This window comes from Panthera uncia, chromosome D4 (assembly GCF_023721935.1).
Source record: "Panthera uncia isolate 11264 chromosome D4, Puncia_PCG_1.0, whole genome shotgun sequence".
NCBI classification, from domain to species: Eukaryota; Metazoa; Chordata; class Mammalia; order Carnivora; family Felidae; genus Panthera; species Panthera uncia.
The window spans coordinates 46,420,597-46,444,913 of NC_064807.1; positions in this window are offsets into that span (position 1 = coordinate 46,420,597).

The following is a 24,317-nucleotide window of genomic DNA, read 5'->3' on the forward strand; positions in this document are numbered from 1 at the left end:
ACTCCTCCTTTGCATTAAAAATCTCAAAGGCTATTTGTACAGGCATGGCTAAGAAAACAAATCAGTGAACTCTTGCTACTGTGAATCTGCATATCCTGTTTGCTATTGCACAGAATATTAGGACTGGAATAGTTTTGTCTTAAATAGAACCATCCATTTCTTACAGATGCACCCCCAAATGGCTTTTTTCTTTTCTTACATGTGTCTCTTTCCTGGAATTTCAAGGCAAAACTGTGCTGGTGTAAGGGAGGGTCAGCCACATAATTTTCGAGGCCAAATGCAATGAGAAAATGTGGGGCCCTTTATTCATTAGGCAGGAACAAAAATGCCATTAAAGGTACTAAGATGTAAAGCTTTTTTCGTTCTTCCATGGCCTCTCTCTTGACTTGTCACGGTGTGTTTTACTTGCTATTTAATGTCATTCTAAGAAAAGAAAAATTAAAAATTTAAATTATTGGCACAAATTGCATCGCACATCTTTATGTTGCGTAGTGTCAGTTTTAAATGAGATTTGAGAACATTTAACTCACGTGAAATAACAAAAATTGCGCAGTTTGTATTTTTTGGCTCATACATGCATATGTACTTCTCTCTTACCAGGAGAGTAGAAACCCGACATGAAACAAAGTCAACTATTTGTATTTCACTCCTTGATATACACACATTCTGCCTGCAACTTCAATCTTTGGCTGACAGATGAGTCAGGAAGGACTGAAAGGAAAAGGAATTGTGAGTTGCCCTACCTTTTCCTTTCCTTCTATGTCATCGTGTTCAATGTAAGAGGTTGGCTAGTAGAGGGAAGTGACATTAGCAAGAAGGATAAATAGGGTCCTTTGGCCATTTGTGTTTTTTAGAACACTATTGCCTTATCTCTGGACTTCAGTCAAGTTCTGATTTGAATGGAAAGCATCGCCTCGCCTCCAGAGGCTGTCAGTGCCTCTGCTTACTCAGTCCGAGATGTAATAACACTCTTAGTAGTCACTTCGAGTCTTGATGAAGTCATGCACCAGAGTTCTGTGCTCATGGGGCGTCTGAACTCCATGAAGGGGGCAGACAGGAATGGCAGCTCTTGTCTGCTCTCTTCAGGCAAATGCTTGATTGTCCCAGTGGACTTCACTTACCATATACAATTTGAAAGATAAAGTTCTGAGGAATTTTAAGATGGTGACAGAAAAGCATTAAACGAACCTCAGGGGCTGCCCGGTGCCACTGCACAGGCTGTCCACCCATGAAGCTGGACCTGGGGAGGTCCTGGGTATGACAGGTCCTCTGCCTGTCATACCCATACTTGTGGTCCTCTTTGCCTGATCTTGTGCACAAAAGATAGCTGATCACATGTTCCTGCAAGTTTCTGGGTCTGTTTCACCTCTGTAGCCAAGATGCAAGAACTTCCTTGAGTAGGCTGGGAAACGAATTCTCAAGATAAAGGACCCCTTCTAAAACTCCAGTATTTAGATATGCAGTTATACAGTAGAATTCTCAGGTTCATGCATAAAATACACACTGAATTTCATGGATTTTGTTTTTGTTTTTGTTTTTAAGTTAGAAGATATCCTGTACACATTTGTTGGGTTTTTGCCTCTTGCATGCAAGACTTAAAAATATTTTTGGCAAATTTGAGGCTTGGATGTTGCCAAGGTTTGTATCCTGTTTTCAACTGTTTGCATTTAGGTACTGGAGACAGGATTCAGGCCCTACTCCTCTACCCTTGTCTCTTGGGCTTTAGTGTCAGAGAAAAATGACAAGACTTCCTCAACCCATGAATTCATCGCAACCTTTGGCAAATTCTTGAATCCGTCTGACCCTTAGTTTTCTCATTCGTTAGAAGAAGATAATGCCTATCTTGCAGATATCATTTAATATGATTTAATGAGATAATAAAAGTGCCTAACAGATAGTAGTTCTGGTACACGTGCTCTACTAAATCTTTTCTGAGAGTAAGTTAATGTAGGAAATAAGTCCCTATATGCACCACAGTTGGCACTTAATTTTTACGTGAGTTTAGAAAGTTTAATTCTTAAAAAAAAAACCCATTTTTTAAAGTTTATTTCGAGAGAGAGAGCGAGTGCATGTGAACGGGGGAGGGGCAGAGAGAGAATCCCAAGCAGGCTCCACGCCATCAGCACAGAGCCCAACGTGGGACTTGAACTCACAAACCGTGAGATCATGACCTGAGCCGAGGTCAACAGTTGGATGCTTAACCGATTGCACCACCCAGGTGGCCCAAAAGTTTAATTCGTTTTCCCATAATTATTATTTAATCTTATTTCCTTAACTTACTGTCTTCTTACCCATCCTAAAGGTTTCCACTATAGGTGTGCTAGTGGATTTTGTGCAGAAATGTAGATGCCCACCTGCTTGCTTCATAGTAATATGCTAACATTAAAAAACCAGCTTTACTTTTATCTGCCATCAAATTTTATGCGTCAGCTGTGCAAATTTTTAAAACATCAGGCAGAAAAATATAATTGGTGTGGCTCACATTTATAACCACTGCTTATTCGGCATCTCAATTAAGCTTTTACCCTTCCATTGCTTTGTAGCTCAGTGGTTTTTGTTATAAAATTTGTATTTATTACAGAAAATTTAAAATACAGAAAAGAGGGACAGAGAAAGGATTGTGCATATTGAAGATAACTGACAGTTCCCCCCCCCCCCCTTTGGTCTTTTCTTAATGTACAATTGTAAAAATACTGTTGAGATACTACCATGTTTAAAACTTTATATCCTGCTTTTTAACATAATATTATATTGTAAGCTTTTTTAGTATTACAGTCTACATGAGCACTGAACATTTCCATGACTGCAGAGTATACATAGATTTATTTCATGATTTCTCTATTTTCTGGCACAATTTCATTCATAGGAAATACTGTGCTGAACATCTTTTTGAATAAGGCTTTTTCTGTTTTTCAAGGTTATACCCTTAGGGCAGAGGCACAGGAGAACATTACTGGGTTAAAGCCTGGCACCCATTTTAAGTTATCTTGATACCTGTTGACAAATCACTTTCCAAAGGAGTCATACCAATTTTTATTCCTTCCAGGGATTTATCACAATGTCCCTTTCTGTCTTTGTAGTAATCTTTGCTATTTTGATAAATGGAAAGTGATGGCAATTTGTTAAATGTAGACTATTTTTATTAGTGATGATGGATATATAATTAATATATAATTTAATAAACATATTAATATAATTATATATAATTGATATATATAGAGAGTTAGGGTACATATTTTTTGTTTTTAATATATTTATATATATTTTACATTTTAAGACATTTTATATAGTTTAATACATACATTATATATGTATTTATATATATTTAATATATATATATATGTATGTTTTTTTCTCACTCTAACTCCTCCATCATGAAATACAGTGTCTCCTTTAGGACCTTTGATAGACCACTCATTCTTATAATCATGACTGCCTAGCAGGAGAGTAGGAGAAAAAGACAGTGAAAAATTTTACAACGCTTGTATTATTTGTGATGTCCTCATTTTTCTAGCCACCCTTCCCTTCATAAAAATTAGTTGGAAAAAAAATGACTCTTGCCCTAGTGGTATGGGCAGAACTGGCTTATTCCTGCCTCTGTCTTTTGCTTATTCTCCCGCATAAAACCTCTGACGCGTCTTCCTTTTCTTACTCTCCTCATGCTCTCCAGAGGGTTGCTTCCTGCATTTACATGTTGGCAGTATGGTTTTACATTTCTCTAGCAGTCTGATCTCAATACTCTTGGCAGGGTTTTGGCTTTTTAAAATGCATTTTATTTTATTATTATTTTTTTAAAGGTTCAGGCTCTTTTACTGTATTAAGGAAAGCTGGGGAGAAAATGTTAGAGAAACATTGTGTTAGGATGCCAAGATCTCCTTTTCTCCCTGAAGCTAAAACACATACAGTTTCACCCTGAGGAACCCATTCTTTAGAAAACCAAGCTAAAAGGGAAGTGAAATGAAAGGCAGCCTACATTAAATTTCATTTAAGCCTATTGCTTAATTTATGTCCTGGGCCTCTTGATTTCTTTTAGGCCCTAGGCATGCAGGGTAATGTTTCTGTGGGTTTGGCCACTCCTTCGTACTTTACTCTATCTTTGGGCCTTAAATCAGAAGGTTGGGAGGGCTGATTGGTCGAGTGGGATGTTTCTTTAACAGGTGTGTCGGTTTTGATTTTTTCTATTAAGTCTATTTAGCTTTCTCCTTTTTGATTTTAGTAATGTGATGTCTTACTTCTGTTGGTCAGTTTGTAAAGTTTTGATTATTTATGTGTACATGGACTGTTGTGCCGTATTTTCTCAGTGTTAGATTTTTTTATTTACTTTTCGTGCGGCCCTGGAGCAGACATGGGGATTTCCTATGAAAGCACGCATGCTGCATACACACTCTAACCTGTGTTGTGGACCTTTGCAGATCAGGGGTGGTTCCATATTGTGAGCCATGTGGCTAAGCAGGATATAATTGCCTCATTTCTGACCCAGCAGTCGAAGATGCTGTGCTTTGCTGGAGGGAAGTGTTCACAGTGACTGCCTGTGTTGTAATTTTTTTTTTTTGAGGATTAACAGAAGACCTGAATTTTTAGGGTTTTCCATATGGTTGCTTTCCCAGTTGCAGTAACATTGACTTGAAAAAAACCCACCTCTTCACTTTAGGGAAAAGAAAGTCTCGAGTCACTTAGTATTCCTTACACTCTGGAAGGCTGACTATAAAGGCTTACGCTTCCTGCTGCGATTGTATCCTCCTTGAAAGACACGAAGCAGCAACATGAACTTAGTTCTCTTTATCTGCACAGTGATTCTAAGTCCCAATTTCTGCAGTCTTCCCTCTCTGACTATTTAATACACTTATCGTTTCTCTGCCTGGCATTCCCCTATAGGAGAGATTGAATTTAACAAATGTACACTAAGAATGATAGCTGACACTAATTCAATGAGCAGAAGGTTAAATCCAATCATAATTCCTGAGGTAATGGAGACGGGTAGGGTATGCAGATCTCTGAAGAGTCAAAGAGATTAAATGAAACTACACAGTCCCTTTGACTATGAAGCCACTAGGAAACTGTAATAGTATTTTAAAGTAGGGTGATACCAGAGCCTAAAGATTTATTTTTTTTAAATGAACAAAGCATCACAGTCAAGCTGATGCAATAATTTTGCAATCCCTCGAGCTGTTAGGCTCAAGTGAAGAAAGATGTCAGCTAAATACAATCTGGAATGAATACATTAATTTGCACAGTCCCTTTCCCCCCATCGTGCATAAAGTCTTGAACGATTTTAACTCAGATGGATTCTAGTCCATGATAAAAACTGGAAAGTCTGCCTGCAAAGCTTTTAAAAATATAAATAAGTCACATTAGGGATAGAGGGGTGGGAAGGGGAGGGAGGGACAATTTGCAAAGACTTAAAAAACAAACTAAACACAACCACTTGATTTAACATCTGCAGATGAAAGCTGTGGACCAGCACTTCCCATGAGACTCCATGGTGGAGTGTCACTGATGGCAGCTACTGAGAACTAACTGGAAACTTGCAGCTGGGGTGCTTGCAGGATCCTCCTCAAACAGCCCTTCTCAGTGGGGTGGCAGGATTAGGGTGAAGGCTGAGAGGATAATGGAATCTGTGCATGCCTGGCCTGATTGCTCCTCGATCTGATCACTGGTAGCAGGGTGACAGCTGCTTTTCCATCCCTCTGAGCGGCAAGGAACAGAGCAGTATGTCAATTGCATGTATATCTTTAGCAGTCATGTATTGACCATTAAGGAGAAAGTGATTCACATTTGTATTACCCTTACTAAAGAGAATATGAAATATTTAGTCAAAGACTTGGAGGGTTTAGAGATCCCACTGTGAATTCTTGCATGATTGAGCAGAGTTCTTCTTTTAAAAAATGTATGTGATGAGTGAATGATCATAATTCTTGGGTTGGTGTGGCTGTGTTAAGATACCAACATTACATATGCGATTCGCATATGTACCTCAGAGGAAGACTGTCAAGTTTTAGAATGCTGTAGAGGTACATGATATTGAAATTGCATTGGATTTGTTGAAATTCAAAATGAAAGTGATGGAGCAGAAAGTATATGGGAAAGAATATTTTGTTTTCGTAAATTAAAGCTTTCTAAATTAGCAAATTACAATAAAGTATTAAGTCATTTTGAAAAATGCGTAAATGTATTAATTTTTATAGAAAAGAAACTGATTAGTAAATCTGCTAATGCATATCCCAAACATTTAAAATGTGCACACCCTTCAACCTAGTATTTTAACATCAAGGAATAGGTGATATCTGCCTCATTTTCTCAAATAATATATCTTTTTTGTTTGTTGTTTCAATTGAAAAGTACTTCCTTTTGTTCTCTATTAAAATTATATAATATTTGGGGTGCCTGGGTGGCTCAGTCAATTTAAAGTGCAACTTCAGCTCAGGTCATGACCTTGCGGTTTGTGAGTTCAAGCCCCATCTCGGGCTCTATGCTGACAGCTCAGAGCCTGGAGCCTGCTTTGGGTTCTGTATCTCTCTCTCTCTCTCTGCCCCTCCTCTGCTTGGGCCTCTCTCTGTCTCTCTCAAAAATAAATAAACATTAAAAAAAATGTAAAAAATTATATAATGTTTGACAAATGTAAAATGTAAGTAATGCAGCATAACAGTAACAGTGTAACAGAGCACTAGTGAATTCACCATCCAATTAAGCCTAAACCATTACTTATATGATTGCGTTTCCTTCTTATCTTGTTCCATTTTCTCCTCCCTATAGATACCCAGTAACCTGAATTTTATCATTTCCTTTCCTTTAAAAAAAAATTATTTTTAATCTTTATTTATTTTTGAGAGAGAGAGACAGAGTGTGAGCAGGGGAGGAACAGAGAGGGAGACACAGAATCTGAAGCAGGCTCCAGTCCCCAAGCTGTCAGCACAGAGCCTGACACGGAGCTTGAACTCGCGAACCATGAGATCATGACCTGAGCCAGTCAGACGCTCAGCCGACTGAGCCACCCAGGCGCCTGTATCACTTCCTTTCTAAAATGCTTTTATCACATTAGTTTATATTATTTGTAGTTTGTCTTTCAAAATTGAGTATAATTTACATATAGTAAATTTCATCCATTGTAGTGTACAATTCTGTGGGATTTGACAAATGTTTGCACCATCACAAACAAGAAGGGAACAGTTATGTCACCTTCGACTTGCCCCTTTGTAGTTGGTCCCTCTCCTACACCCTGCCCTTGGCAACCACTGATCTGTTCTTTTTTTTTTTAATTTTCATTTTTAATGTTTATTAAACATTTATTAATCACATAAGAGCATGAGTGGGGGAGGGGCAGAGAGAGAGGGAGACACAGAATCAGAAGCAGGCTCCTGGATCCCAGCTGTCAGCACAGCGCCCCACGTGAGGCTCGAACTCACAAACCGCGAGATCATGACCTGAGCGGAAGTCGGCCGCTCAACCGACTGAGCTACCCAGGCGCCCCATGATCTATTTTCTGTCTCAATAGTTTTGCCCTTTCCAGAATGTCCTATAAGTGGAATCATAAGTGATGTGGTCTTTTGACTCTTCCTTTCATTCTGCATAATGCATTTGAGATTCATGCATATTTTTGTATGTATCAGTAGTTCATTTTGTATCATTAAACAGTATTCTATTATAGGTATGTACTTACTATAGTTTATTGATTCACTAGCTGAAGAACATTTTGGGTTGGTTCCGTTTGTGGCAAATACAAGTGTATCAGGTATAAGCCTTTGTACATATGTGAACATAAATTTTTATTTCACCTAAGTGAATATGTAAAAGTGAGATTTCAGGGTCACATAGCAAGCTTATGTTTAACATTATAAGAATGTAATATATAGCCAGCCTTTCCAGATGGGCCATGGCCTTTTGCATTTTCACAAGGAATTTATCAAACTTTCAGTGGCTCTGCATCTTCCTTAGCACTTAATATTGTCATTTTCTGGGGCATCTGGGTGGCTCAGTTGGTTAAGTGTCCGACTTCGGCTCAGGTCATGATCTCACGGTTCCTGAGTTTGAGCCCTGCGTTGGATTCTGTGCTGACAGCTCAGAGCCAGGAGCCTGCTTTAGATTCTATATCTCCCTCTCTCTGCCCCTCCCCTGCTCACACTCTGTCTCTCTCAAAAAGAAGTAAACGTTAAAAAAAAATTAAATAAATTGTCATTTTCTTTTTTCTTTTCTTTTTTTTCAAATTAAGCTATTCTTTTCTTAGTGGTATCATATTGGGTTTTATTTTGCATTTCCTGAATGATGAATGATGTTAATTAAGCATCTTTCATGTGCTTATTTGTCAGGTTAATAGATAGATAATGACAGATAGGTAGATCAATCTACCTTCAGTGAAGTGTCCAAATTTTTTGCACTTTTAAAAAATGAGTTGTTTATTTTCTTATTGAGCCTTGAGAATTTTTATGTATAGGTACAAGTCCTTTAGTTTGTGACTTGCAAATAATTTCTTTTGGTCTGTGACTTTTCTTTTAAAATTTTTAAAAACTTTTTTTTTTCTTGAGAGAAAGAGAGACAGAGCATGAGTGGGAGAGGGGTAGAGAGAGAGAGGGAGACACAGAATCCAAAGCAGGCTCCAGGCTCTGAGCTGTCAGCACAGAGCCTGGCACAGGGCTTGAACTCATGAACCACAAGATCATGACCTGAGCTGAAGTCAGATGCTTAATCGACTGAGCCACCCAGGCACCCCATGATTTATCATTTCATTCTCTTAATAGTGCCTTTTGAAAAGTAGAAGTTCTTAACTTTGCTAGGGCCTAATTTATCTATTTTTTCTTTTATGGTACATGCTGTTGGTGTTGTACTTGAGATCTTTGTTTCTTCCTTGCTTCTCTCCCTCCTTTCCTTCCTTCCTTCCTTCCTTCCTTCCTTCCTTCTTCCTTTCTCTCTCTTCATCCTTTCTTCCTTCCTTTCTTCCTTTGTTGCCTAACCCAGAGTCACAAAGATTCTTGTTCATTTTTTCTTCTAGCAGTTTTATAGTTACAGATTTTAAAATTAGGTCAGTCATCCATTTTCAATTAATTATAGTATGTTGTGTGAGGCAGGGATCAGAAATCACATTTTTTGCATATGGATAACTAATTGTTTCAGCAACATTTGTTGAAAAGACTATTCTTTTTGCAATTGAATTGGCTTTGCATCTTTGTTGAAATTCAAGTGAACACATATGTGTGATCTACTTCTGGATTCTCTACTAAAAAATAATTTATATGTCTACCCTTTTACTAATACCATATCTTCTTGATGCTGTAGCTTTAAAAATAAGTCTTGACATCAAGTAATGTGCAATTGGGTAGTTCACTTAAAAAATTATCTTGGTTATTCAGTTCTTTGTCTTTCCATATAAATTATGGAATTAGCTTGTCTGTTTCTACAAAGAACTTAGTGGGATGTTGATTTAAATTAAATTGAATCTGTAGATCAATATGGTGAGAAATGACATGTTAACCATATTGAGTCTCCCACCCAGTCCATTAAAAGTGGCTTATCCATTTATTTACATCTCTTAAAATTTCTTTTATCAGTGTTATGTGGTTTTTAGCATACAGATCTTTCACGAATTTTGTTAGACTTAAAAGTATTTAATAATATTTAATGCTATTATAATTGGCATTTTTGAAATTTCAATTTCCAATTGTTCCTTGCTAGTATATAGAAATACTATTGATTTTGTATTTAGACTTTGTATCTGAAATCTTAAGTCACTTATTAATTTTAGCAGCTTTTTAGACTTTTGGGTTTTTTACAAAATCTGTACAACCTTGTTTTTCATGAATAGAGACAGTTCTATTTCTTGCTTTCCAATCTGTATTCATTTTATTTATTATTATTGCATTATTGCACTGTCTTGGATAGTGTCTTGTATGATGAATAGAAAGCTGACATTCTTGCCTTGTTCTGAGCTTAGGAAATAAAGCTTTCAATTGTTCATTGATAAGTATGATGTTAGCTATAGAATTTTTTGTAGATGCCCTTTTATTTCTAGTTTGATGAAAATTTTTAAGAATTATGAATCAGGATCAAATTCTACTGGATTTTTCTGCATCTATTTAGATGTGCATGTGTTTTTTTTTCCCATTATTCCTTTGATATGATGAATACATTGATTAATTATTTTTTAAATGATGAACAAGCCCAGAATTATTTGAATAAACTGTACTTGGTCATGATGCATTATTATTATTATTTACACATTGCTTGATTCAATTTGCTAGTATTTTGTTTGTCCATGGGAATGTTGGCCTGTAGTCTCTGCCCCCCTCTTTTGGTTGTCTTTTTCCGGTTATGATATTAGGGTATTTCTGACCTCAAATATGAGATGGGAACTATTCTCTCTTTTTTTCCATTCTGGGAGAGATTGTATCAACTTTGTATTATTTCTTAAATGTTTGGGAAAATTTGCCCATTATCTATACAAGTCTGGACTGTTCTTTGTTGGAAAATTATAATTAATAACTTAATTGTAATACCTTAATACCTTTTAATTGTAATACCTTAATTAATAGATATAGGATTATTTAGGATTATTCTTAGTATCTGTTACTTGAGTGAGTTTTCATGGTTTGTGAATTTAAATGTCTGTAGTATCTACAGTGACATCTCTGTTGAAGTCTTAATATTTGTAATTTGTGTCTTCTCTCTTACTATGTTGGTCAATTTGGCTACAAGATTATCCTTTTCTTTTTTCAAAGACACAGCTATAGTTTCATTGATTTTTGTTTTTCTGTTCTCCATTTAATTGATCTCTGCTCTTTATTATTTTATTCCTTCTGCTTGCTTTGGGTATGATTTTCATCTTTTTTAACTTTCTTAAGGGGCATTCTTAAGTCATTTATTTGAAGCTGCTTTTCCAATATAAGCATGTTAATGCTATAAGTATCCCTTTAAATGTTGCTTTAACTACATCTCACAAATTTTGATGGTGTATTTTTCAATTGCCTTAAATTAAAAATAATTTCTAATTTCCTTTGTGACTTCCTCTTTTATCTTTGGGCTGAGAAATGCATTGTTGTTAATGAAATATTTTGGAATTTCCAGATATATTTCTGTTATTGATTTCTAGTTTATATCTATTATGGCTAGAGAACATACTTTGTATGGTTTCAGTGGTTTTGAATTTATTAATGTTTTGTTTTATGATCTGATACATTCTTAGTGTATGTCCCTTATGCACTTGAAAAGAATGTGTAGTCTGTTATTATTGGATGGAGTGTTTTATAAATATCATTTAGGCTAATTTAATTAATTTTATTGTTTAAGTCTTCTGTACTCCTTCTGAGTGTCTGTTCACTTGTTTAATTGATTACTGAGAATAGGGTCGCCTGGTTGGCTCAGCTCAGTTAAGCCTTTGACTTCGGCTCAGGTCATGATCTCATGGTTTGTGAGTTCAAGCCCCATGTCAGGCTTTGTGCTGACAGCTCAGAGCCTGGAGCCTGCTTTGGATTTTGTGTCTCCCTCTCTCTCTGTGTCCTTCTTCCACCTGTGCTCTGTCTCTCTCTCTCAAAAATAAATAAACATAAAAAAAAGAAAATGATTACTGAGAATAAAGTCTCTAACGATAGTTGGGTTTGTCCATTTGTCCCTTCACTTCTGTAAATTTTTGATTCATATATTTTCATGATTATTAAATGAATATAAAATTATGTCTAAGCTTAAGTTTTCCTAGTAAGTTGTTCTTCTTCATTTCAATAGTATTTTTCTAAAGTCTACTGTTTCTGCTATTTATATAGTCACTACAACTTTTTTTTTAGTGTTTGCAGAGTATATGCATCCATTAGTTTTCTCGTCAATTATTTTAACTTATCTATGTATTTATGTTTAATGTAAGTTTCTTATAGACAGAGTTGAGCATTGCTTTTTAAATTAATCTGACAATCTTAGTCTTTTCTTTAACATTTATTTACTTATTTTTAGAGAGAGATAGGGAGAGAGTGTGCACGGGCAAGCAGGAGTGGGTGAGGGGCAGACAGAGAGAATCCCAAGCAGGCTCCCCACTGTCAGTGCAGAGCCTGATGTGGGGCTTGAACTCACGAACAGTGAGATCATGACCTGAGCCAAAGTTAAGAGTCAGATGCTTAACCGACTGAGCCACACAGGTGCCCCTGACTATCTAAGTCTTTAAATTGGTTTGTGTTTTGGTATTCTATGTAGCATTAGATATTTTTAGATTAACATACTGTCTTGCCAGTTATTTTTATTGTTCCATTTGTTTTTGACCCTCCTCTTGCTTTCTTTTATATTTATTTATTTATTTATTTGTATGATGATTTCATTTTATCAACACTATTGGCTTATTATATTTTACCTCTTAAAATATTTCTTCATAGTTGTCCTGGGGTTTACATCTTTAATTAATCATATTCTTTTTTTTTAATGTTAAAATTTTTTTTAATGTTTATTTTTGAGAGAGAGAGTCAGAGTGCTAGCGGGGGGAGGGGCAGAGGGAGAGGGAGACACAGAATCCGAAGCAGGCTCCAGGCTCCTAGCCGAGCCTCGCCGAGCCATCAGCACAGAGCCCCACGTGGGGCTCGAACTCAGGAACCATGAGATCATGATCTGAGCCGAAGTTGGACGCTCAACCGACTGAGCCACCCAGGCACCCCTAATTAATCATATTCTATGTTCAGATATTAAACTTCTTCACATGTAGTACAAGGACCTTATAATGTTATACTTCCAATTCTTCTCTTCCATTCTTTGGGATGTTGTTATAATTTTAATTTCATATATGCTATAAACACACACACCATAAATTGCTATTATGTTTTGCTTTGACAGTCTACTATCTTTTAGATCAATTAACAATTTATTTACTTTCATTAATGTTATTTCCAGAACTATTCATTTCTTTGTGTAGATCCATGTTTCTGTCTGCTGTTATATTCCTTTGAACTGGGGAACTTCCTTGAACATTTCTTGTAGTGCAAGAAATGATTGTGGTATTAGTAGCATATATCCATCTGGTATGCCTAACTTTTGTGTGTGTTTACCAATCACTAATCAGGTTTCTGCTCATAGGATTATTTCTTCTCCTTGGAAATTGCTTACTTCTTGGGAGTCTATCAATACAGTATGTTTTATGCAGCATCTAGTGGTTTGGCAACAGAGGGATCTTTCAGAATATTTAGTCTGTCAAATCTCAAAAAGCAGAAGTCTTCAATAATATATTTTATAATGTTTCTATATTCACTCACATAGATATGCCTCCATTTTTCTAAAGTTTGCATAGTATTCGATTTTAAGGATGTAACATATTTTAAATTCATACCCTTACTTAGAGGCATAAAGATTATTCCTAGTCATTAGCTGTTTCACATGGCATGCAGGGAGCATCATTGTGCTTGAATTTCCATAAACTTTTATGAGTATATAGTTGTAGGATACATTTCTAAGGTGGAATTGCTGAGTGAAAGGCATTAAAAATTTTTTTTTTTTGAGAGAGAGAGTGAGCAGGGGAGGGGCAGAGAGAGTGGGGGACAGAGGATCTGAAGCAGACTCTGTACTGACAGCTGACAGTCCAACGTGGGGCTCAACGTCTGGCGCTCAACCAACTGAGCCACCCAGGTGTCCTGAAATGCATTTTGAAAGGTTTTGGTAGATATTTTCTGGCAAATTTAAATGTTGTTAGAAAATATAAACAGCGTTTCTAGACTTTTGTATTTGGCTAATATTTACCATTTAAACAACTGATATTTATATTCTTCTATATTGTCAGTATTTCCCCTTCAATGACAGTAAAATCTTGTCTATATGGAACACTTTTTTTTTTTTTTTTTCAACGTTTTTTATTTTTGGGACAGAGAGAGACAGAGCATGAACGGGGGAGGAGCAGAGAGAGAGGGAGACACAGAATCGGAAGCAGGCTCCAGGCTCCGAGCCATCAGCCCAGAGCCTGACGCGGGGCTCGAACTCACGGACCGCGAGATCGTGACCTGGCTGAAGTCGGACGCTTAACCGACTGCGCCATCCAGGCGCCCCATGGAACACTTTTATATGAAGGCAAGTTGTATGCAGGCAAGAACATTTTGTATGAGAGTTTAGTACCTGGGTCATAGTCTTGGCTCTGCCATGAATTTTCCTTTTGACTTTAGATAAGCTAGTTGATCTTTTTAGATCTCTCTTTGTATATAAACTATAGACTATTGAACTAGAACAGAGGTTATTAAATTTTATTCCGAGGGTGAGAAGATAAGCCTGATTGGCAGTGCTTTGGAATCCCTTCAAGCAAGATAGCTGTGCATTTATCACATAGATATATATTTATCAAATAGATATATTCTATAAATATAAATATATATATATATGCTGAAAAATTTTATTCATTTTCCAAAAAAAGTTATGCAATTAAAAGTAGTAGAATCCTTTTGTTTAGTGGATGGATTTAAAGTCACTTCTCGTTTAAAAATTTTATGACTTATGATTCTGTATATTCTTCTGAATTGCTGGATTTTCTAGCATTGAATTCCAGTTATGGCTTCTAGCTTTTTGCTTCTCCATTTAATGCAAAATGCAAAAACAAATGCAGTTATGTAGACCCCCCCAAAAAAAGAGAGAGAGAGAGCACGAGCTTTTCTTCCTCTAATCTTTTCTCTCAGCATTATTTCACTTTTGAATTAGAAATGTTTCAGTCTCAACTACATTTTTTTTCCCAGAGGAAAGTTAAACAGTTTTGATTTCTCTTAATTTAATATCCTTCATAGTGAGCCTGAATTTAAATATAGAATGCCCTGTCCTATATCTTGTCTTTCTTGATTTTCTGTAGAGTATATCCGTAGCCTGTGTATTGGTCATTTTCAATGGAATGCTTCTATCCTCGCCCTCATCAAGTTCCAAGCCCCCGCATACTCTCCTGTCATCAATGTTGAGGGCCATAGTCACATTTCTTCTGTCTGAACATTGCTTTCACCATAACATTTTTTACATTTCTGGGAAAAACTCTAATTACCTTAGGCATAAGAACAAACCTCTTGGTTTAAATCTCTTAATCAGGCTTTCCCAAAATAGCCACTGAGGCAAACTGACTCATTCTCCCATGTGCCTGATTATCCATCTCAGAATTTTTGAAATTCACTCAATTTACATCTATGTTAAGGACTTCTGCACCTCTGCAAGTTCCACTTTTCCCACTGCTAAAAAGTAACCTTCTCCAGGAAGTTTTCTCTTACTAACTAGGGACGAAATATTCTTTTTCTCTCACAGTAGGCAATGTACTTGTACTTTGTCTATAATGAGAAAACAATGAAACTTAACTGAAATAGTTTCCAGTAAGCCTGAGTTTATAATAATTTTACCTACACTGGGCTGAAGTTTGAAAATGCTATCTCTAAAAAGAAATCTACTAGGGAAATAAGAGTAACTAAGATTGTAGGAGATACATATACTCAGATAAACACACACACACACACACACACACACACGCACAGCACACCTCCTACCTTTTGGAAAGTCTTTAAAATTGTAAAATCTTATTTCTACCTTAAATGAGAATCTGTTAAAATAATCACATATATTTAAGAATATTTCAGCATGTGTTCTATAATTTAAAATGATCTTCCCTCGATCTGAATAGAGCTTTACTATACTATAGCTTATTTACTAGGGAAAAGTTTAGGTAACTTATAACAGTGGACCCTGTCTTGCACTTCCCAGGCTTCTCTTTAGGACCAAGGCACTCATTCCAAAGCTGTTAGAAACACTGATGACTGGAGGACCTCAGGTGAATCCCTCTCTAAGAATTGCCCTCAACTAAAGAAACTCATCTTGACCAAGATAATAACATCGTGTCTTTGTGGGCTGCCTGAGCCCAGCACCTGCTCTGGTGGATGTGTAAAATCTTGGTCCTCCTCCCCTCATTTGGGCCGATTCTGATGAGCCATCCCACTTGTAGAGCTCACCCTAGGACTGGTGAAGGCCTTTGTTGTGACAGCTGCATTACAGCTCAACTTCTCCCTCTGCTACCCGATTCCTTTGTTCCCCTGAGGCCTGGTTCCCAAGAGACCCCTTGACAAAATTCCTGCATACTTAATCTTGACCTAGAGTCCTTACCCCCACACTTACATGTTACCATATAATTGTGAAAAACAGAGAAAAAAATGGCTAATGTTTAAACAAATCTTACTGCTTTCCAGGCATTATGCTAAGAACTTCAGATTCATCAAATCACCTGATCCTTACAACAATATGAAGTGGTGGTTATCATCAACGTCATTATCGTCTTTATTTACAAATGAGGAAACTCACTTTAGAGCAATTACATAATTTCCCCAAGTCCTACAGTTACCAGGTGGTAGAGCCAGGGTTTGAAACTATGAATGCTGTATTCCAGAGATTATATTTTTAATAACTCAATCATTTTACTTCCTGAATCTTTATGACGTGTATTGAACACTAAAAGGGCATGTCTGGATAGAGAACTATTTAAGGATTGTGGCTGTGAAGACTAATGACTATATTCTGAAAATCAGATTCTGTTCCATATTTATAGTGTAAGGACACATAATTTTTGGTAAGATGATTTTTTTTTCTAGGTAAAAATAATCACCATCATTTTTAAGTTAAAGCACAATACTATATTTAGATATTGGGTACAACTGATTTTCCATCTCTGATTCAAAATTAAAGAATGTTAAAATTAATCACATGTGAGGAAATTCAAGCCTACTTGCTGACTGATACTAATAAAGGCTGATTTTTTGTTGTTGGAATCAACCGCTGATGTGTTAATGGAATTCTGATTAATGAATTTGTCAATTGTTTGTCCCTACTGTAGACATTAACTGGCATTCTATCAATAACTGTGACATAAAAAAATACATGACCAAAATACAGATTGCTTGCTGCTTTTAAATGCATTTCCAACCAAATTAAACTAGCTACATGACACAACTGATCTAGTCTCCTATGTAGAAATTAACTTTATTTACTTTCGAAATTCATCTGAAGACCCCTTTTTTCAATAGGTACACATAGATCTTAGTCTTATTAGAGAGCTTTCACAGAGTAGAAGGCTGTACATTAAGTTGTTTCTTTTATGTATGTGAAACAATATTGATATTTATATATGCTTTGTAATAAAAATACTTTATATTTGCATAGCACTGCTGAGTTTTCACAAATACTATTCACATAATTCTTATCATGACTGTGAGATAGTTGGGGTGGATGTTTTAAATATCATTTTCTAGACAGGTAAACAGGATTTAGACTAAGTGATTTGTTCAGATGGCTGAGATAGGAGTTCATCTGACCCACAATCTTTTATACACTGACATGAACATATAAATGTGTCTCCTCTCTTAGCCATTCCTTCACTTCTGCCACCCTTCTGAGACATAATGTTTTGTTCTTCCTTTCATGGGCAAATTTCTTGAAGAAAAGAACATACGTGTGCTACATTCACTTTCGTATTTTGCAGCCACCATTCCCGAATGCTTTGCCATCTGAAGTGTGTCCTAATCACTATGAAAGAATGACAGTATCACAGGTCACCAGAAATCTTCCTCATACAACATCCAGTGGCGTTATCATAGATCACAGGTTTCAGACGTCATTGAAGCATCCTTCCTAAGCATACCATGTGTTTCAAGAAACATTCCTCTCTTTGTTTCTGGAAACTGAAAGTGATTCTCTTCTCCTCTTTTTTACCTTCATTGAATCCTTTTCCTATCCTTCAAATATAGCTGTTTACCAGAGGAATATCCTTGACTTTCATCTGTTCTTTCTGCGTATTGAATTCATCATGAGTTTTATGGTTTCATTGATCAACTCCACCTACATGAAGGGCGATATAATATAGGAATTAAGATCTTAGCTTCAAACTCAATTCTGTTTGAGTCCAAGCTCCATCATTTATTAGCTCTGTGACTTTGAGAAACTTCTCAGTTTGTCCATGTGCAAAATGGGTTTACTCTGCTTACCTCAGAGGGTTGGAAGGACTAAAGAGATAAAGTATGTAAAATGCTTAGCCACTGATAGTCCCAGTTTTTTATTTTAATACAATGTAAACCCTATACTTTAGTGTCCACAAGACTATACCATCTGGCTCCTTCCTACATCTAGGCAAGAGATATTGATGGTGAAGATTATTTGGTGGCAAAACAGATGGAGAGAAGTAGATATATTGAAGACATGTTTTACAGGAAGGATTTTGTGTGAACATGGTGATTGAGATGGGGTGATGAAAGATTATCCTGATATAGCTTGAAAGTTTAAGCCTCATAAAACTGGGTAGCTGGTGTTATCTACTAAGAGAGGGGCACTGGGGGATAACTAGGATTCTGGGGAAGATTATAAATTAGGTTTGGGGCATGTGGAGTTTTAAGTTCCTTTCAGATCTATAGGTGGAACAGTTGAATAGGCAGTTAAACAGGTAGCTTCCAGCACTCAATAAAGATATAGAAGAAAAAAAAAATCCCTGAAATATTTTAAGTTGAGAATTACATTAAAAGCAACACAGAAAGTATCATACAACTGAAAAATATATATAATCAGGGTTGTGGTAGATAAGAATATATAAAATATAAGTGCAAAGTTTAAAATTATAATAAGGTTGATAAATATGGAAGACATACTAGGGAGTTTATATGTATGTATAATTGGTCGTCCTGAAGAAAAAAAAAAGGTAAATGAAACATTAAAACTAACTAAAGATATATTAGAAGAAAACTTTTTTGAAATAAATACTTGTATTATTGTTTTATCAAAAAATATTCATTAGATGACTAGTTTTTGTCAGGTGCCATTCTAGGCACTGAGAGCAAAGTATTGGAAAAGTTAGAGAAGGTGACTTTTCATGGAGTGAGCATTCTACAGCCACTAAAATGCACACCAAGTTCCAGAGGAAACTTATATAAAATGTCAATAAGACAGACTGTCATGACGTTACCAAACATCAAGATAAAAAATTTTATGGATGTCCAAACAAAGAATGCAAGTCAGCTAGGGAATAAAAGTAATTTTGGCCTCAGATTTGTCCATTAGTCTTAGTGAGAAGACAGAGGGTCACTGTCTACAAAACTCTGAGGGAAGATATGTCCCAATAATTTTAATACCCAACCAAAATTTCTGTCAAGTATCAAGGCAGTGGACATTCTCAAGTAAGTAAGAAGTCAAGCAATAATATACCCATGAATCTTGGTTGGAAAAAATGTAAAAACTGGACAATGATATCCAGCTGAAAATGATATGAAGCAAATTAAAAAACTCAGGATGGCAGACCCATGCTTGGCATTGAATATACTGAGATATAATTATTTGTATATTGAATATACTGAAACATATTTATACTGAAGTAGATTATAATTATATAATATTAAATAAATGTGGGAATTTTTCATCAGAACATAATACAATGTCATAAACCTTGTAATTAACAAGTAAATATTACAAGGTAAGGAGAGAAGAGATAGGAATTAGTATTTTTATGCTATTTTTTCTCATCTTTCATAGTAAAGGTTCAAGATCATGGCCTAAATTTAATCATGAGGTTTTGTTTTTCTTCCTGAAATAATGATATCTATCTCTTAGTACTTTAAGATTTTTTTTCATAACTTCAAAAGAATCTTTTAGGAACCAATATTATATGCTGACAAATGAACAGGTGTCTAAACAATAACTTATTTAGTTTTACTTTATTCTCTTATGTTAAACTCAAGTAGACTTAAGTAATTTAGAAATTAGAAAGTACGATCTCATTTGAACCGCTATTCTTTGTGCCTCACTCTCTCAGCCTATCTATGTGTCTATCTGTGTGTTTGCGTGGGGGTGATTTCTAGAGTGAGGGTCTCCAGATGATAAGAACAAAGGTGACTTCTGGAGTTAGGGAGATAGCACAAACATGATATGTTTCTTTTTATTATGAATAGTCATATATTGAAGAAACCACTGATGAATGAAAAAAACAAACAGTTCAAAATCAACTTTGGGAATGGGTCTGGTAGTAGGGGTAGATGAGGCAGGAGGATTAACCATGAGAAAATCTTTTATCCTCTTGGGCCCCTTCAGTTCACAGCACATCTTATATTATAGAGGGCAAGTTATTTAAGCAATAGTATTTCAGAGAAAACTTTCTAATTCTGATGTATTTATTGGCCATTTCAGAACTGACTTGCTAATAATTTCAATTTCAAATATTGAAACAATTTAAAGATTTTTTTTTTAGGTATTTTCAAGTATTAAAAATATTTTGAAGTAATGGTTTATTTTTTCAGGGCGTTCTGTAGTTGTTATACTTTGTGATTTTACTTGGTTTAGATCCTGGTCACACCTTTCCTTTCTTTATTTTATTTTTTCCAAAATTTTTTTTAATGTTTATTTTTGAGAGAGAGAGACAGACAGAGTGAGAATGTGGGCAGGGGCGGGGCACGGTGGGCAGAGAGAGACAGAGACACAGAATCTGAACCAGGCTCCGGGCTCTGAATTGTCAGCACATAGAGCCTGACATGGGGCTCAAACTCATAAACCGCGAGATCATGACCTGAGGTGAAGTTGGACGCTTAACCAGCTGAGCCACCCAGACACCCCACACCTTTTCTTTGTATAATTATTTCATATGATACACGCACCCACACACATTCAAATTTTTTCGATTAAAAAAAGCTTTTGGCATTTGAAACTGATTTACTAAAATGAGTTGATCTTTCTGACTTGATTTTCCCCACTAAATAACACAAAACAATCACTTCTCCTAAATTCCTATAAGTTCCTTATAGCACTCAATTTATTTCGTTTCCCAGGTTGTCCTTGACTTCTATACCACCCAGGTACTGCTGGGAGCATTGGAGGTCAGGATTACACCAGCTCTCTGGGCTTTGTAAGTAAGCCTGCCTCTACCTAGGAATTAGCAAATAGGACTTTTGAAAACATAAATCTACCTCCTTTTACTGTTTTTCTGTTTTAGAAATGTTTCATGCTGTCAGAGGCTTGAGTTCATATAGGAAGGAGAATAAGAAGGAGGCTGGGTGACTTGGGGACTGGAGGTCACAGTGGGCCAGCCGTGGGGGTGACTTCCACATACAGTGATCCATCTGGTGCTGCAGTTTGTACCTCTGCTCTGTCTTTAATGAGACCACTTGATGTCCAAGAAGCTCGGCTCTTTTCCAGCTTCTGGATCAAATCTCATCTCAGTAGCAATTTAAAGAGAAATTAGAATGGTCTGTTAAGATGTCACAATTCCAGTCTCAAAGGAGTGGGAGTTACAAGAGGGAAGTTGGTCATCTCAGGGGCTAGTTATCCATAAACTTCTGGGTGGTGGAATCTTTCTCTTTTATCACCATGACCCCCATTATTTAACATATTACTTTGCATAGAGGAGGAACCCAGTATTTGATGAGTGAATAAATTATTAATTAAATATATAAAAAGAAGGAAACAAAGAGTCCTAATTGGGTCATACTGGGGAGTGAGTTGCACACTTGCTCTTGAAAATGAAGCCATCACTAGCGTGATGAGTAAATTTAGTGCTAGAAGGTATAGTCTGAGGTATGAAATGAGGGCTCCTCCAATGTCTTCTCACCCACTTACCTTGAAGTCTTGAAAATCCTATTTAATTTTTATTTTATTTTATTTTATTTTATTTTATTTTATTTTATCTTATTTTATTTTATATTTTATTTTATTATTAGTTTTTAAAAGTTTATTTATTTTGAGAGAGAGATTGAGCATGAGTGTGAATAGGGGAGGGACAGAGAGAGAGGAGAGAAAGCATCTCAAGCAGGCTCTGTGCTATCAGACGTGGGGCTCCATCTAAGAAACCATGAGATCATGACCTGAGCAGAAATCAAGAGTTGGATGCTTAACCAACTGAGCAAACCAGGTGCCCCATTGGAACTCCCCTTTTAGAGATTTGTTCATAAAGGGAATGTGGCAGAAGTGGGACTGTCATATTTATTGTGACTGTTTCTGGATAAGAGAACTATGCAAGGTAAAACACACAAACAATTCCGCCCCCCCCCCCCCCAACCCAGCAAAAAGTAATAACAATAAGAACAAAAGAGCAAGTCAAGGAGAATGCCTTACCAAAAAAATAGATGCCATGTTACATTGATGTAATATTTTTCCAGAGTTATTCTATTAAATATTGATTTTCTGTTTTTTTTTTAAATCTCTATCAATTTATTAAAGCCTTTTGGCGTTATATAAGAATCTTTTGCCTTGAAAAGATTAAAACAGAGACCTTCCAAATCAGTGAGCAAGAACAACTTCCTGCCACCTACAGAAAATCTTGCTGCCAAGGAAAGAAATGACAGACCTATAATATTTATGCCAAAGATAGCATTTCTTGGGCCCTAAATGATATATCTGGAGACCCTATATTTACTGACTTTGTTCTTATTGCTAAACTATCTTTTATTACAAATAAAGTTTGCTTTAGTTCCCTTTTGGATGGAGAGAACCCATTTGCAGAAGCTCTATGCTATCCCTTCTCCTACAGTTATTTCAGTATGAAAGTTTGGAAATTCATTTTTCTGTAAGTTTAGGAGGAATTTATCCAGAACTTCTCCATGGTTTTCTGGCCATCATATAAAACATCACAGAAACTCATCTGCTTCTGATGTGGTCATCTCTGGTCTTTGCATCCCAGCTGGCATTTTCGTGGACAGGGCAGAAGCATTTTTCATTTAGGTCACAAAACTTCAAACAACATGCACTGTAAAGGAAATATATGTCTTATCGTTTGCTCTTATCAACAAAATGTTTCCCCCTAAGTGTGGTATCTGTTCACTGTGTATCGAAATTGTTGACCTAAAATCTTAAGGGAGATCTTTGTTTTTGGCCTTTGACAACCTATTCTCATTGACATAAGGATCCAGGAGACTGGATTAACAAACTCTTTGTGATAAAAGCTTTCTCCTAACAGAGATCCTCTTGGAAGCAGAGAATAGGGAGAGACTCCCTGAGGCATCTGAGTAGTCATGATGGACAGAGAGGAGACCAGACACCTGGACTCCATGGGGCCATCATTAGAGGGACATGATGTTTGTTAGAAAGGGAATCCCTTAAGTATTCTCAAATCTCCATTATATCTCCCTCTGGTGAGCTATTTCTGACAATAGAGTCTGTGTCCTTGGAATACATTCTCTTTGCTGATTGAACTACTGTACTTTTTGCTACCTTAGAGTCATAGATGATTTTGGATTAAGAAAAAAATTCTTTTAGAACTCAGTGACATACAGCAGGTCATTCTTAAACCAGAAATGCTGACTCAATTTAGATTTAAGAAAATCTTTTTTTTCAAATTTAGACTTAAAAAAAAATCTTTTTTCTTGAAAGATGTTATAGAACTAAAGAGAAAGGAGAATAAATGAATGTTGTTTGGTTTCTGTTCATAGACACAAGCTCTGGACGTTTAATTTTTTTGCTTTATATTTGTATAAATATATATGTTTAAATAAGTGAATCCAACTATTCCCTGTGATGTTCAGCTTGCTATAGAAATCCTTTTCTTCACTGAAAAAGTAAAGATCATTTCTCACACAAATTTTGTTATTAATTTACGTTGAGGTAATAACTTTCTTTAAAAACATGGACTGAGTCAAAAGAGATAAATTTGACATTTTAGAATGGTAAGATCTTGATTTAACTTCAGATGGGAACTTTGGTTACTGAGGGACATCGTTTTCTCTTTTAATTAATTCCTTTTCCTGACATTTCTCCCATCATGAGGCAAATTTGTTTGTGGCGCTTAACCTTTAAGTATGATATCAGTTTTCACTGGAGTCATGCAGCGACCAACAGTAAGTAAATGTAAGGCAAGAAAAGTATTTTTTTTTTTTAAGGCAAAAACTCCTCAAACTAAGTTTACAGTCAGGAAATTTTCTTCTTCACTTAGAACTCATGACCTCAGCTGCCGCTTTATCTTTGCCTTCTTGGTCCCTCTCCCCAAACTCCAGAGCCCAGGGACTTTGTGTCCTGCAAATAGTTTTCAGATTCACTCTCTCCTCCTTACCCATCAAATTCATTCCCTGAACAAACAAACAAACAAACAAACAAAACAAACTTTTTTTTAAACTCATGCTCTTTCCTCTGCTGTTTCCTTTTTAGCTTTACTTGTCAAATTTTACTTATCCTTTAAGCTTACTTTTACTCTCCCAATCCCTGCTTCCCCTTTCCCTGTTATTTTTCCCTCTCCCGGCCTAGAATGATGAATTCCTTCTTTGTTCTCATATACTTAGTTCACATGTGTAGTATTTACTCCACCGTTATTATCATTTGTAGTTTGTCTGTTTCTACTCCTCCTTTCCTTGAGGGCACACCAGTTTTATTGACTTTTCAGCCCTGGGGGTGGCAGGGGGCGGGGTGTTGGG